Source organism: Syngnathus scovelli, chromosome 16 (genome assembly GCF_024217435.2).
Source record: "Syngnathus scovelli strain Florida chromosome 16, RoL_Ssco_1.2, whole genome shotgun sequence".
Classification (NCBI taxonomy): domain Eukaryota; kingdom Metazoa; phylum Chordata; class Actinopteri; order Syngnathiformes; family Syngnathidae; genus Syngnathus; species Syngnathus scovelli.
The window spans coordinates 8,669,888-8,685,848 of record NC_090862.1 but is presented as its reverse complement, the minus strand read 5'-3'; the positions used below and the strand labels follow the sequence as shown (position 1 = coordinate 8,685,848).

Here is a 15,961-nt window from a genome sequence, read left to right as displayed (position 1 = left end):
ATTAGATAATCTGCCAAGGTCTGTTCTTCATCTGCTTTTTGCAAATCTGCAGGGAACACTGGTAGTCTATATGGTCTCCCATGTATGATTTCAAAAGGTGTTAGTCCTTCTGAAGTGGGAGTAATTCTCATATAGAGCTTCACTAAGTCGAGGCACTCCGGCCAAGGTCTGCCTGTTGTTTCCATGCATTTTTTCAACCTGCTTTTGATGGTAAAATTTGCCCGTTCAACCAGGCCTGCGCTCGAAGGATGCCAAGCACAGTGGTTTTTTAACGTTATTCCAAGGTGTACAGCCATGTTCTGCACAACCATGTCTCCCTGCAGCTGCTTCTTTTGCAATTTTGTCTGCTAATCTGTTTCCATTTGAGACTTCATCTCTGCCAGTGGTGTGAGCAGCACATTTACACACAGCTAGTTTAGCAGGTAAAAGAATGGCCTGCAACAAGTCTTTTAACAAGGAGGCATGGGTAACATGAGCACCGGCTTACCGGTTGATGTTGTCATCCCCCTGCGCTCCCATTGTTTCGCAAAATAGAACAGAGTAGAAAACGCATACTGACTGTCTGTGTATACAGTGACTTCCTTATCTTCTGCTAATTGACAAGCTCTTGTTAGAGCAATCAGCTCAGCAGCCTGTGCTGACCTGGTGTATGGAAGCTTCTCTGCTTCAACAATCTGGTTTGGCAATTTCACAATTGCATAACCACTTTGATTGTTTCCTTTAGAATCCTTTGAACATGATCCATCCACAAACCACTTTTCCCCCTTGTCAAGTGGCGTGTCACTTAAATCTTCTCTGGGCAGCTGTAGATGTTCTGTAACATCCAAACAGTTATGTGGTGTTCCATCCCCTGGCAACGGGATCAACATTGCTGGGTTAAGGATTGTGCACCTCTTTATCACGATGTGTGGTCGTGACAGAAGTATAGCAGTGTAGGACAGATGTCTGGCTGGTGACAAAAAGTTCATTTTGCTTTGCAGCAGCAACACATCTACAGCATGTGGAACCAGCAGCTCCATTTTGTGAAAGAGCACCACATCTGCAGATTGTGTCACTGCAAGCGCCGCCGCGCATACTGCTTGGACACAGTCTGGCAAAGACAGAGCCACTGGATCCAGTTTCTTTAAATAAAATGCAATTGGTCTTAGTTTGCTGCCATGACTCTGCAGTAACACTGAGGTCATAAAACCATTCCTGCAGTCTGCTGTTTGCACAAAGGTTTCATTGTAGTCTGGCAAGATAAGAGTTGTGGTCTCTATCAGAGCCTGTTTCAGCACTACAAAGGCATCATCCGCTACTGGTGTCCACATGATTTTTTCTGTCATTGTCATGGGAACTCCATGCACAATATCCAGCAGCGGTTGTGTTTTTTCCGCATAATGTGGGATCCATGCTCTGCAGTAATTGCAGAGCCCCAAAAATGACATCATTTGTTTCTTTGTTTCAGGTTTCGGTGCATCTGAAATAATCTGCTTTCTGGTTCTTTGTATCTGTCTTCCAGAAGCCGACAAAGTGTGACCTAAATAGTTCACTTCCTGTCTAACCCATTGTAACTTATTTTTGCTCACTTTATTCCCTGTTTTGCAGAGATAGTGTAACAATGCTAAGGAGTCTGCCTTGCAAGCAGCTTCAGTTTCAGAGGCTACCAGGAGATCATCTACATAAACTAGAAGTTGGCTTTTGTTTGACATCTGAAAATCAGCCAAACAGGCCATAATAGCCTGAATGAAAATCGTTGGACTATCAGCAAATCCTTGTGGCAATCTGGTGTATGTATAGCTTTGTCCTTTAAAGGTAAAAGCGAACCAAAACTGTGAGTCTGGGTGATTTGGCACTGAGAAAAAATGCATTGCTGAGATCAATTACTGTGAAAAACTTCTGATTAGGCTTCAAAGTGTTCAGAAGTGTGTGCGGGTCAGGCACATTGGGTGCTCTTGTTTGCACTGCATCATTTACTGCTCGTAGATCTTGTATCATTCGCCAATTAATTTTGTCGGCCTTTTGGACTGGAAAAATGGGAGTGTTGCAAGGAGAATCCGAGCACTCCCTAATGATTCCTCCTGTCAAAAGATCATTTATAACAGGGGCAATCCCATTTATTGCCTCCTGTTTTAAAGGATATTGCTTAACCCTTGGACGCCACTCTGATCTTGGTTTGATCTGTACTGGGGAAATGGATTGTAAAAGTCCTACATCAGATGGGCCCTTGGTCCACAGTTTTTCAGGAAGCCCAGGCAATTCCCCCTTGTTAGAGATTTGCTCACTCCAACTTATTTGCAAGAACCAAACAGGAGACAAGCAAGTTCTTTTAGACACCTGCAGGTGGAGAGTCCATTCGTCGCTGTCTGAACAGCGATTATCGAATGAAGTCTGACTCAGGCCTCGTGCAGGAGCATTTTTATTGAGAGAAACAGAGTGGGGGTTGAGAGTGGGGGTCAGAGTAGACAAATGGCCGAAGCCCCTGGCTGATCAAAGCACAGCAGGGGGTCCTTCACGATGTTGTGTGAACAAAACAACTTTGATTGCTTCCTCTGCAGCTAGTCAATCAGTTCAAAAGATCTTAGCACTTTGTTCTACTACTTTTGTTAAGACAGGACAGGCGAGTTTAATTATTACAGGTTACATTCCAACATAATCATAGGATCAAGATAACCTGGAAAACCCTAACATCTCCCTCCTGTTTTATCATATGATTATGACACCCCAAACAACAAAGACAAGTAAGAAAGAAAAACATATATATATGTATAATGAAGAAAGAAGAATAGGAAAAATAAAAACAACAAACAATGATAGCAACACTTTCCAGTGAAGATGAGGCATTACCTCAAACTTATTGTGTAAGCGAAAAACCTGCTGGCCAGATGTTATTAGCAGGAAAATTCTTACACGGCCCCGTTGCCACAGGCGACCAGAATGCTATCAATAAAAAATAAAAAGAAAAACACAGAAACAGTACATCATTGTATCCATCACTTGTGAAGCATTTTTGATGGTCAAATCAACAAGTTTCCGTAATACATGCTCAGCAGAACAGCATCTACGCAATCCACGTCTCATTATCATTATCACAACTGTCACGTCTAAGAAGTTGTATATGTGCCCGTGTTTTCGTCAGCTGATGATGTTCTAGTCTGTAGGTGAGGTCTGTCACACACACCGGCGCACACACTCGTGTCCAGTTGGCAGGCAGCATCGGACAACTCCTGTGACCACAAAACCATGATCCGTACTGAACAGGCACGTGCACTCATAGGATGCAGGTGAGGCAGTGCCTCTGAACTTCTGGATGAAGTAGGTCCCGTCCGATGATGCAGCCATGTTGGTAGTAGAGCCCTTACACCTTGAAAACGGCTCTCTCATCCTGGCACACAGCGGTGATGTCCAAAGCTCCCATCCAGTTTCCTCCTGGAGAGCAGTCGTCGTTAATGCATTTGTGGGTCCTGCAACCTTGGGTGCAACATGTGTAGTCAGCAAGACTTGGAATGGTCCCTCCCGTCGTGGCTGGCCCAGTCCCTTCCTTTGATGACCTCGATGTAGACCCAGTCTCCTGGATTGATGGGGTTGTCGACCTGTGAGGAGGAAAGATCAAGCGGCAGTAAATTTGTCTTTGACACAGTTTGAGCGTCCTGATCATATAATCTGCCAAGGACTGCTCTTCATCTGTTGTTTGCAACTCTCGTAGTCAATTGTAGTGCCCATTTAATTGGCAAATAGGAATGTTTGCGGGAAGAGTTTGAACACTTCCTAATGATTCCCTTTAACCAAAAACTATTTATGACAGGGGCGTTCCCATTTATTGCCTCCTGGTTTAAAAGAGATTGTCTTACCCATGCCTTCTTTCTCCTCACACGCTCGCACCCACACAGGGTGTGAACACACACACACACACACACACACACACACACACACACACGCACCCACGCAGACAAAGAGATTCTAATCCATCTCTCATGTAGCTTCTCTTGATAGAATCTCCTATTGGTAACTGTATAGCAGACGTTTTAGCATATAATCCCATACTCTGCTCTCTCGCTTCTACTTTTTCATGTCGGTGCAGTCGTAGGTGGCCCCTATTGCAGTCATTGTCTTGTTAACTGTCGCCGTGTGGCTCCTATGCATGATTGTGTGAATGTCAAAAATTGAACGTACCTAACTTTCTGACCATCCAACCTCCACTGTGGTGCAAAAAACTTACTATTGTATTGAGTAGGTACATTGAGCAACCTAGCTTCCTCCTGACTGCCAAATGTCCTGTTCTAAAATTTATATAACTCGACCTCTACGTCTTAAGCTTGATGAGCCAAAATATAAGATCTTGCTCTTGTTTCCTACCGTTTTAGCCTATTTGTTTTATCCAAATCCGTTCAATCTCTGATTATAATCTGTAGCCCTACGTATTTTTCAAATTTTTATTTATTTATTTATCAAATCTCCTCAGTTCTGTCAAACTCAGTGCACAATGAACCTCCCTTCCACTTTGAACCAAGCTCCACCAAATTTGGTAACGCCGTAGCAAGGAGTGCGATTTGGTTGTCGGACACTCCAAGTCCATATCTTTTTGCCGCACTTCACCCTATCAAGTTGGTGTTCTTTTGTTGTTGCTTCAGAGCGACCCCATCCATCACTCTTGAATGAGTCCATTGTTCAAATGAGTCAATTTTCATCATTGTGAGTTCCTCCGCTTTTCACTGTCTTTTCTCGTCCCCGAGGATGTTGTATTTCCTCCGGAGTGTACTTGTCCTCCTCCAAGCACAACAGCAGTCTTTTCTTGTCCTTCGCCAAAGGTCAAAGGTGCTTCAGAGCCAGGCACCATTTTGTGGTTGTTCACGGCTGCAGGCGAAGACTCGGATTGGGTTTCAGGGGCCCTGACACTGAGAATGACAGGCTGGGACATCTAACTTGTAAGACTATCTCCAAATGTAGCTGCTTCCATCGATTTGCTGGTAATGTTTGTTTACCAAACTTCAAATTCTTCTAATAACAGCGGTCTCGTTTTTATATCGTAAATCCTGCAACTCATCCTATTTTTTGAGCTACATTTTATCTATAGTTCCAATTTAATCGGACAGTATGTTGTCTTCAGTATCATTATTGAAAATCAACTCATCGAGGTCTGCTTTCCACATCAAGCCCTGATCTGTATGTCTTGACCTCTCACATGTTATTGTCATGCTTGCTCAAAAATGTGACTTAGAGTATGGTGCTGTGAATTCTCAATCTCCCCAATGAAATTGGATCCCACCTCGTAGTTCTTATCGTTCTCATGTTCCTGTTAGCCTGCAATTGTCCAAATCAAAAATGTTTTCTTTTAACTGTCTTTCTTTTGAACCTCTAAATCTCTCGTGTTGCTAACCTATCTACACCAGAACAAAAAATTTACCACAATATAACACCAAATGTATTCGAAAATTCATCATAAAGTGTTGTATTATTACTATCTTCCACTATCTGTCCTACTCACTCCCCCCCTTTTGAGGCTTGGCAACGCCCATGCCTCACACCTTGACAAACTTTTTGGGAGAATGTGTTCTTTACTACATACGATTCCATCATCATTTAATTTGACTTTCTTTCCAAAACGCTTCTCAATTTCTCAGTTCACACATCTTCTACATGTGTTACTGGTTCTCCAGTTGTTTTTTTTTTTTTTTCTAGTTAATTATCAATCCAAAAGCTACGTGTTTCTTTCTAACATTTAACCTGCTCAAAATCACTCTTTCATCAAAGTCGCTCTACTAATTCTCTATAGTAGTCGCCAACGACTTCAACCATTCAACCTGTAATTTCTTTTCATTCAGGCTATCATTCATCAATGTTCATTTGCATCTCACACGCAGTCTCCAAAAAGGAGTCTTTCTATCACATTGGTCCCAATTCATCCAAGCTCACCACACAACATTCATATATCATTTTCAACTTAGGTTTCCTGGTAGAACAATCCACCAATTCAAAAACGACTTAACTAAACCAAACAACTGGCAAATTAATCTGAATTTTTTTCTTTGTTTTTAAATTTGAAGAACTCAATCTCTCAGATTTAGCTTGCATTTAGAATTTTGCATAATCTTATAACACAACCAATCAATTATTCCTATTAAATGTAGCATTGCAAAATCTTAAATTCACAATTTAGCTTCTTCCAATTCCTGAAAGCATGTTCTGTCATTTTTTTTTCTTCGAATTTCTCATGTGGGCTCGACACTTAACATGCACTAGTGTGGATTAGTTTCTGCTCGCAAACAGACTTCTCTCTTTTTCCTCTCATTTTTATCTTTCAAAATCATTTCTGTTCTGCAGTCCAAATTGGATAGACCACAGTCTAGCAAATTTTTTTTTATACTAAAACTTTAGCCAATGTTCATCATTTTAACATATACGCACACACATGCACAGCTCTCGCATGCAAAAGGTAGTTCCCAGCAACAATGATTCGTCACAGGCTGGCCATTTCCTGTGGTCGATCATGAGCTGGTCCCTCCCATGCACACGAGGACAGCACATTCTAATTTTATTTATTTATCTTCTAGAAGCAAGTTGCATTCCTTTACCACTTGATTTGCATATTTTAACTTCAGTGTAACACAATTTGAGCTCTAGTCATTTGTAATTTGGGCACACAAACAGCATTGTCATACTTCTTGGATGGACAGGACTTCTAATAATCTAAAAAAAAATCTAATAATCTGACAATGACATGTTTTGCTGTCATATGGGCATCTATTCTTTCTTTCTCTGTATGAGCATAAGCGGTCAAAGAGGAGGAAGCTTGTCATGCTAAAAATTTGGCTTTTCCTCTGCTCCTTCCTCCACCCTTTGATTGATATTGTTTTGGAAAACGACACTCTCGTGCGAAGTGTCCTCGTCTCCCACAGTTCCAACAGTTGTCAGAATCTCGTGGGGGTTTTGAATTATATGGCGGCCTGCGACCTTGTTGGCCTCTACCTCTCCCTCTGCCTAGCTGGGACCCTTGGAAGAAGACTGTTGTATCTTCATCTAGTTCATCATCATCATTATCTAGATGAAATACATCAGAACTTTTGCCTTTTTTGATCACTTTTTCAGCATGTCTGGCCCATTGCATAGTTGTTGTCACACTTGCAACATCCACTTCCACCAAATGTTTCCTCACCCAGTTGCCTATTTCAGGGCGGAAATTAGTGAGGAGCGCATTTTTAAGCTGTTGTTGATAAGCACTCTCAGCTGTATCATTGAATGGGATGCCACTATGTACCCAGAATTCTTTTTCAAATCTCATTTGAATGGCGGCCTCATCACTTTTCAACTTTCTATCTTTTGTCTTTTGGATTTGTTCTCTGCTTTCTTGTGAAGCTTTCAACCACACTCTAGCACTTCTACCACTTCTTCCACATTTCAAATTTCCTTGTACTCCATACATTTTCTTCCACTTCAGCATGTATTGCATACAATTAAGAAATCTACTTGCCATGAACCTCTCGTTTTAAAGAAGAGCAGAGCAAGAGATTTACCGTTCTTATTTCCCATCTTAATTTTAGTAGCTTAAGGTTTTACAATTTTTTTCAATTTTTTTTTCTTTGAGGATCCTCAATGCAGGTTTAAATTGACCTTTCAACAAATTACTAGCCTGTTTTATTGGCATGGATCAACGCTAGAACTGCTTCTTAGTCAATTTATCCTACCAGTCACACACTCAATCACACAAACTCCAGCGCTTTTTTAGGCCTATCCAGGGATGGGTGTAAAACCCTCCCAAACAGCTTTGGAAAAACGGACAAAAGAAAAAATCTACACCCTTCTTCAATTAAGAAAAAGAAGCTCTGTTTTTCTTAGCCCGTTTCTTCCACTGGGACTTGAACCCAAGCTATTCTTTGGCTTGGAAAAACATACAAAGAAAAATCTACGCCCTTCTTTGATTAACAAAAAAGAAGCTCCGTGTTTCTTAGCACGTTCCTTCCACTGGGACTTCAACCCAAGCCAGATCCCTCAGCTCGGAAAAACAGACAAAGAAGAGTCTACACACTTCTTCGATGAACGAAAAAGAAGCTCTGCCTTTCTTAGCCTGTTTCTTCCACTGGGACTTGAACCCAAGCTATCTCCCGTGCACCTCTATGTGTTACGCGTTTAACAACACAACACAATTTCAAGCCTTTAACTTACTTGTCCCCTGGTTCGTTGCACTGCCGGGTCCCGTCAATCCACCTCTGTCAGACGAAGGCAGACCTAAGATGCTGGCCCAGCGAAGAATTTCCTTCCCAGGTCTTTCTTTACCAGGTCCGGCTAATGGACGCTGGCCCGTCGACGGTGTACAGCGCGTCGTCCTCCGTCAGCCAGATGATGGGTATGAGGGTCCCGGGTTTCGGCACCAAAATGTTAGAGATTTGCTCACTCCAACTTATTTGCAAGAACCAAACAGGAGACAAGCAAGTTCTTTTAGACACCTGCAGGTGGAGAGTCCATTCGTCGCTGTCTGAACAGCGATTATCGAATGAAGTCTGACTCAGGCCTCGTGCAGGAGCATTTATATTGAGAGAAACAGAGTGGGGGTTGAGAGTGGGGGTCAGAGTAGACAAATGGCCGAAGCCCCTGGCTGATCAAAGCACAGCAGGGGGTCCTTCACGATGTTGTGTGAACAAAACAACTTTGATTGCTTCCTCTGCAGCTAGTCAATCAGTTCAAAAGATCTTAGCACTTTGTTCTACTACTTTTGTTAAGACAGGACAGGCGAGTTTAATTATTACAGGTTACATTCCAACATAATCATAGGATCAAGATAACCTGGAAAACCCTAACACCCCTCCTCCTTTTCATTCAAACAAATGTCAACTAGTCAGGGAAGCGCACAAGCGCCTGCTCTGCCTACAGCTACTTCACACACTGTTTGCTTCCACACGTCACAACTGGTACTGTAGCTCCACCCATCACCTTTGCCCTCATAATCAGTCACAGATCCAGCAAGTTTAATTCGGGAACCCACATCTGCCCACGTTATACTGTGAGGTTTAAACAATGAGATGTGGGGTACAGCCGACAATTTGTATCTGTCTTTCTGAGGAGCGGGCAAGAGCACAGCAGCAGCTGCAAATGACCTGCGATCAGTGTACAGAGCAGTGATTGTTAAAGTTACTTCTGTGTCGCTGAGAAAACTTCCAATATAGTCATCTTGTGGATCAGTCAGTATATTCATGGTGACATGTAATTCATTACAAGTCATTTCTGATTCAGGTTGGGACAATTGTTTTCGAGCTTCACTCAGCAATCTGCTTGGGAGTTTAGGATTTCGTTCAGGAGGGATGGCATAGGAGCAGCAAATCTGTTCACCTGCTTGTGCAGCATATGAGTCCACATCTCTCACTCTACATGCTCGCATGCCATCCTTTACTGGAATTATTGCAATTCCCAACCGAGTCATCAGATCTCGTCCCAACAGGTTTATGGGACATTTTGGGGATAAGACAATCGAAACTGAAGCCATGCTTCCAGTTTCCTTAGCTCTCACTTCAACTGGATTAGAGATACTCTCCTTGTGTACCTGCCCATCAGCAGATTTCACCCAAATAGTATTTTGGGAGGCCTTTAGATTTGGGACTTTAGTTTTTATCACGGTTTTACAAGCCCCGGTATCACACAAAAGGGTTAGGGCTAGAGCTAGGGCTAGGGTTAGGGTTAGAGCTAGGGTTAGGGTTAGAGCTAGGGTTAGAGCTAGGGTTAGGGTTAGAGCTAGGGTTAGAGCTAGGGCTAGGGTTAGGGTTAAAGCTAGGGTTATAGCTAGGGTTTGGGCTAGGGTTAGAGCTAGGGTTAGGCTTAGAGCTAGGGTTAGAGCTAGGGTTAGGGTTAGAGCTAGTGTTAGGGTTAGAGTTAGCGTTAGAGCTAGTGTTAGGGTTAGAGTTGGGGTTAGAGCTAGTGTTAGGGTTAGAGTTAGGGTTAGAACTAGGGTTAGAGCTAGGGTTAGGGTTAGAGCTAGGGTTAGGGTTAGAGCCAGGGTTAGGGTTAGAGCTAGGGTTAGCGCTAGGGTTAGAGCTAGAGTTAGGGTTAGAGCTAGGGTTAGGGTTAGAGCTAGGGTTAGGGTTTGAGCTAGGGTTAGGGTTAGAGCTAGGGCTAGGGTTAGATCTTGGGTTAGAGCTAGGGTTGGGGTTAGGGTTAGAGCTAGGGTTAGGGTTACACCTAGGGTTAGCGCTAGGGTTAGAGCTAGAGTTAGGGTTAGAGCTAGGGTTAGGGTTAGGGCTAAGTTTAGGGTTAGGGTTAGAGCTAGGGTTAGGGTTTGAGCTAGGGTTAGGGTTAGATCTAGGGTTAGAGCTGGGGTTAGGGTTAGAGCTAGGGTTAGGGTTAGACCTAGGGTTAGAGTTAGCTTTAACCCTAACCCTAGCCATAGCTCTAACCCTAGCGCTAACCCTAACCCTAGCTCTAACCCTAGCTCTAACCCTAACCCTAGCTCTAACCCTAACCCTAGCCCAAACCCTAACCCCAACCCTAGCTCTACCCCTAACGCTAACCCTAGCACTAACCCTAACACTAGCTCTAACCCTACCCTAACCCCAACCCTAGCTCTAACCCTAACCCTAGCACTAACCCTAACCCTAGCTCTAACCCTAACCCTAGCTCTAACCCTAACACTAGCTCTAAACTTAATTCTAGCTCTAACCCTAACTTTAAACCTAACCCTAGCTCTAAAGAAGTGTATCGTTATATGGTTACACGAGCAACTGTGTTGCAAATTTTCTATGACAAAAGTTTTTTCGTCCCACTGAGAATTTTGTTTTTATGTTTTAATTGGCGAATAAAGAAACAAGGAATAAAACACCAGACAAGTTTTAACATAAATGTTTATTAAAAATAATAATATTAAAAGCAAATTTCAAACCAGCAATCTAATGTGAAATTGCAGTAGATATATTGGATAACAATATTTAGGCGTACATAGTTATTTACGTTATTTAAAAACTACTATAAAAAAATAAATAAATAAAGTGTAGCGAACGATTTGGTGAATGATTTTTTTGAACAAATATTTTGAGTGAACCGATTCTAAAGATTCAGTTCACTTATAAGAACTGGAATACACATCGCTCGTACAAAACAGTGCAAGCTATTGTGGACTACCTTTCGAAATAGCCGACTGGTTAGTGACTCGGGCTCTTGCTCGGCAAGAGCTTGGTTCGATCCCAGGTGCGAGGAAGTGCTTTTGTTGTGCAATTAACCCTTTATTTGTTTATTGTCTTTTTTTTTAACCTTGTGTAGTGTACCTACACATATTGTCATATAAAGCAGTTAACCAAATGTCTGATTTTCGTGTTTGAATTGGCGAATATAAAAACAAGGAATAAGACGCCATACAAGTTTTAACATAAATGTTTATTAAAAATAATAATAAAAGCAAATTTCAAACCAGCAATCTAATGTGAAATTGCAGTCGATATATTGGATAACAATATTTAGGTGTATACAGGTATACACGTTATTTAAAAACGACTATAAGTGTTATACTACGATACAAGTGTTTACCAGCTCAGTGGCCTTAGAGGAGAGTGTCCGCCTTGAGATTGGGAGGTTGTGGCTTCAAACCCCTGCCGAGTCATACCAGCGACTATAACAATGATACCCATTTCTTCCCTGCTTGGCACTCAGTGTAAGGGGTTGAAATGGGGCCCCCCCTGCTGCTCATGATCATTGGGACTTTTGGCACTCAGTGTAAGGCAGGGGTGTCCAAGTCCAGTCCTCGAGGGCCGCATTCCTACATGTTTTCCAAGTTTCCCTCGTTAAACACACCTGATTCAAATGATCAGTTCATCCTCACGTTCTGCAGGAGCCTGATCATTGAATCAGGTGTGTTTAACGAGGGAAACCTGGAAAACATGGAGGAATGCGGCCCTCGAGGACTGGACTTGGACACCCCTGTTGTAGGGTGACCAGATTTGGGGTTGTGAAAAAGAGGACAGCCAATCAGGAGGTGGGGTTGAGGGCGGGTGTGGCACCATCTAGTGTCCAAGTGACGTAGGTACACCTGGAAATGGCCGTGTACCTAATGGAGTGTCTAAGTGACGTCACAGAACCAACAGCCATACACATACAGTTACTATACAGGGTACATGTATCTAATACTACTCAAAAGTATTTAAAGCGATTGTATTTTTCTTGTCTCTCAATCATTCATTCAGATATTTCTATTTCTTCCACCCTCCCCACCACCACTACCACCGCTTCACTACTGTCCACCTTACAGGACGGTCTTAGAAAATTAGAATATTGTCATGAAGTTCTTTATTTTCTGTAATGCAAAAAAACCAAAAAAAAACAAATGTCATACACTCTGGATTCATTACAAATCAACTGAAATATTGCAAGCCTTTTATTGTTTTAATATTGTTGATTATGGCATAGAGCTTAAGAAAACTCAAATATTCTCTTAAAATTTTAGAATATCATGAAAACGTATACTAGTAGGGTATTCAAATAATCACTTGAATCGTCTAATTAACTCGGAACACCTGCAAGGGTTTCCTGAGTCCAGAGCCTTGAAAAACACTCACCTTGGTTCAGTAAACTAAATCACTACCATAGGGAAGACTACTGATCTGACTGCTGTGTGAAGTGGGAAGTTGCGGAATAGGTAGGCAAAAGATGAACGGTTGAAAGTTGGAATGGGTTCAATCGGTTGAAAAATGTAGAAATTATAGTTGAAAAAAATGTTGGGGGAGAATTTGATTAAATTTAAAATTTGAAAAGTTGGAATTTTTGTTTAGTGGGAAGTGTGACATAGGTAGAAAAAGATGAACAGTTGAAGGTTGGAATGGGTATAATCGGTTGTAAAAAAACAAAATTTTGGAGAATTTGGTTGAATTTAAAATTTGAAAATTTTTATTTTTTTGTAAGTGGGATGTTGTAGTATAGATAGGCAAAAGATGAACAGTTAAAAGTTGGAATGGTTTGAATCGGTTGAAAAATGTAGAAGTTAGAGTTAAAAACACAATTTTGGAAAATTTTGTTGAAATTCAAATTTGAAAAGTTGGAATTCATTCAGGGGTTCTGGAGAGGGTCCGTCGGGAGGTCGAACCTCGGATTCAGGAGGAGCAGTATGGCTTCCGTCCAGGCCGTGGAACAGTGGAGCAGCTCTACACCCTCGGCAGGATCCTCGAGGGTGCATGGGAGTTCGCTCAACCAGTCCACATGTGTTTTGTGGACATGGAGAAAGCGTTCGACCGTGTCCCTCGGGAGGTTCTGTGGAGGGTGCTTCAGGAGTACGGGGTGCCGAGCCAACTGATAAGGGCGGTTCGGTCCCTGTATCACCGATGCCAGAGACTGGTCCGCATTTCCGGCAGTTAGTCGGATTCATTCCCAGTGAGGGTTGGACTCCGCCAAGGCTGCCCTTTGTCACCGATTCTGTTCATAATTTTTATGGACAGAATTTCTAGGCGCAGCCGAGGCGTTGAGGGGGTCCGGTTTAGGGACCTCAGCATCGCGTCTCTGCTTTTTGCAGATGACCTGGGGCTGTTGGCTTCTTCAAGCCGTGATCTCCAGCTCTCGCTGGAACGGTTCACAGCCGAGTGTGAAGCGGTCGGGATGAGGGTCAGCACCTCCAAATCCGAGTCCATGGTCGGAAAAGGGTGGAATGCCCTCTCCGGATCGGGTATGAGATTCTGCCCCAAGTGGAGGAGTTCAAGTATCTTGGAGTCTTGTTCACGAGTGAGGGGAGGATGGAGCGCGAGATCGAGAGGCGGATCGGTGCAGCATCGGCACCAATGCGGACCCTGTACCGGTCCGTCGTGGTGAAGAGAGAGCTGAGCCAAAAGGCAAAGCTCTCAATTTACCGGTCGATTTACGCTCCTACCCTCACCTATGGTCTCGAGCTATGGGTCGTGACCAAAAGAACGAGATCCCGGATACAAGGGGCCGAAATTAGTTTTCTCCGCAGGATGTCCGGGCTCTCCCTTAGAGATAGGGTGAGAAGCTCGGTCATCCGGGAGAGACTCGGAGTAGAGTCGCTACTCCTCCACGTTGAGAGGAGCCAGATGAGGTGGCTCGGGCATCTTATCAGGATGCCTCCTGGACGCCTCCCTGGGGAGGTATTCCGGGCATGTCCCACCGGTAGGAGACCCCGGGGACGACCCAGGACGCGCTGGAGAGTCTATGTCTCTCAGATGGCATTGGGATCCACCGGATGAGCTGGATGAAGTGGCTGGGGAGAGGGAAGTCTGGGAGTCCCTCCGAAAGCTGCTGCCCCCGCGACCCGACCCCGGATAAGCGGAAGAAGCTGGATGGAAGATGGATGGATTTTTCTTGTCTCTCGTTCATTCATTTGGATATTTCTATTTCTTCTACCCCCACCACCAGCACTACCACTGCTTCTCTGATCTCCACTTTACAGGACTGTCTCAGAAAATTAGAATATTGTGATGGAGGTCTTCATTTTTTGTAATGCAATTAAAAAATACAAATGTCATGCATTCTGGATTCATTACAAATCAACTGAAATATTGCAAGCCTTTTATTGTTTTAATATTGTTAATTATGCCACTTTTCACATTTACTTTGATACAGCAAAATGCAGGTCGCAATGGCAAATTGGTGCTACCACATAAAAAGCTGTCAATAACTTTTCATTAAAGCCATGTTTCCATGAAACGCCGGCTTGGTTTTCAGGGACAATTGTATGTATAAATTGCAATTTTTCGAGACCAACAATGGCTAACGGCCATACTACCCTGAGAACGCCCGATCTCGGAAGCTAAGCAGGGTCGGGCCTGGTTAGTACTTGGATGAGAGACCGCCTGGGAATACCAGGTGCTGTAAGCTTTTTTTTTCCTTCCACTTCAATCGTTAAAGCAAATTTTTACAACACCCATTACGTATGGCATTCGGAAACTGCAAGCCGAGTTTTAACTCCGACATTGAAACTATAACCCGAATTTCAAACCTATGTTTGTGATCTCTGGAGACCAATAATCACATTATGATGCTTAGGTTTGACGCCCGCTGAAAGGACACAAAGAGACGACACTGTAACGCTTTAGTGTGACGCCGAAAAGAAGCAAGAGACTAGCGCTAAAGTAGCCCTCCTGTAATTTTTTTTTGCGTGGGGGAAAGGGTAACCTGAGTAACAAAGACGAGTCTCTGAAGTTTTTTGTGTTTGTTTTTTTTTTTTTTTTACGTACGTGCAGTTTTTTGCGGCACACGCCAAGAGTTTCTTCGCAAAATTCCGGGGCAGTTGGGACACATTCGGCTGAGTTTATGCATCTGTCTCTCGTCCCTGCTCCGTGACACGCCGTCAAGATCTTCCCCACTTGACTGTCAAAGGTAGTTACACATTTTCCAGGACGGGAAATTCAGAATTATGTTCCCCAAAGCAAATGGCAAGGGTACAAAGGCAGAAAGAAGCCTTTTACATTTTGTTATCATTCTGGATGGAGGATGCAGCGCAGGAGAGGTCTGTGCAACGTTCCCACCTTGATAATTCTGTTTTGACTATTTGAACAGTGTCTGCGCTATTGCAAGTATTTTAAAATGAGTGATGGGATTTAATTTCTTTGTTCTGACGTTGGATGTCTGCGTTTTGAACTGTTAATGCTTTAATCCCGCAAGTGTCACCTAATAGGTTTTTTGGTCGCGTTTTTCAGGGTGATGCTCGCTCCAGTGGGCCGTGAATTGATTTAATCTTTGCCATTCTTCTTGGACTAACTTTTTCTAAGCAGTATGGAAGAGCGTAAGCTCTTCTTAAACATGAGCTACAACAAGGAGTGTCCCACAGTGGCCTTCTCCAAAGACAAGCCTTTGGAGATGGAGCCTGACCAGAGCCCATTAAGCTACCATCTGCCTCATCCAACATCCTGTCTGTCCACATCATCCTCCTCGGGCATTTTTCCGGCTGCCAGCCTGTTCAATAGACCTGAGAGGAAAACCTCAGGTCTCCCGCAAGGTTGCGGGGGATGCCAACATCTCTGAGCCAGACTCAAGGCTTGAGTTGCATCCATTGATGAACACAAAGACC

The 15,961-nt window shown here is 43.2% G+C and overlaps 1 pseudogene; it reads left to right on the top strand.

The window, feature by feature from the left end:
* The first annotated feature begins 14,660 nt into the window (after positions 1-14,660).
* LOC125984312 (5S ribosomal RNA) lies at positions 14,661-14,769 on the top strand (annotated as a pseudogene).
* Positions 14,770-15,961: the final 1,192 nt, after the last annotated feature.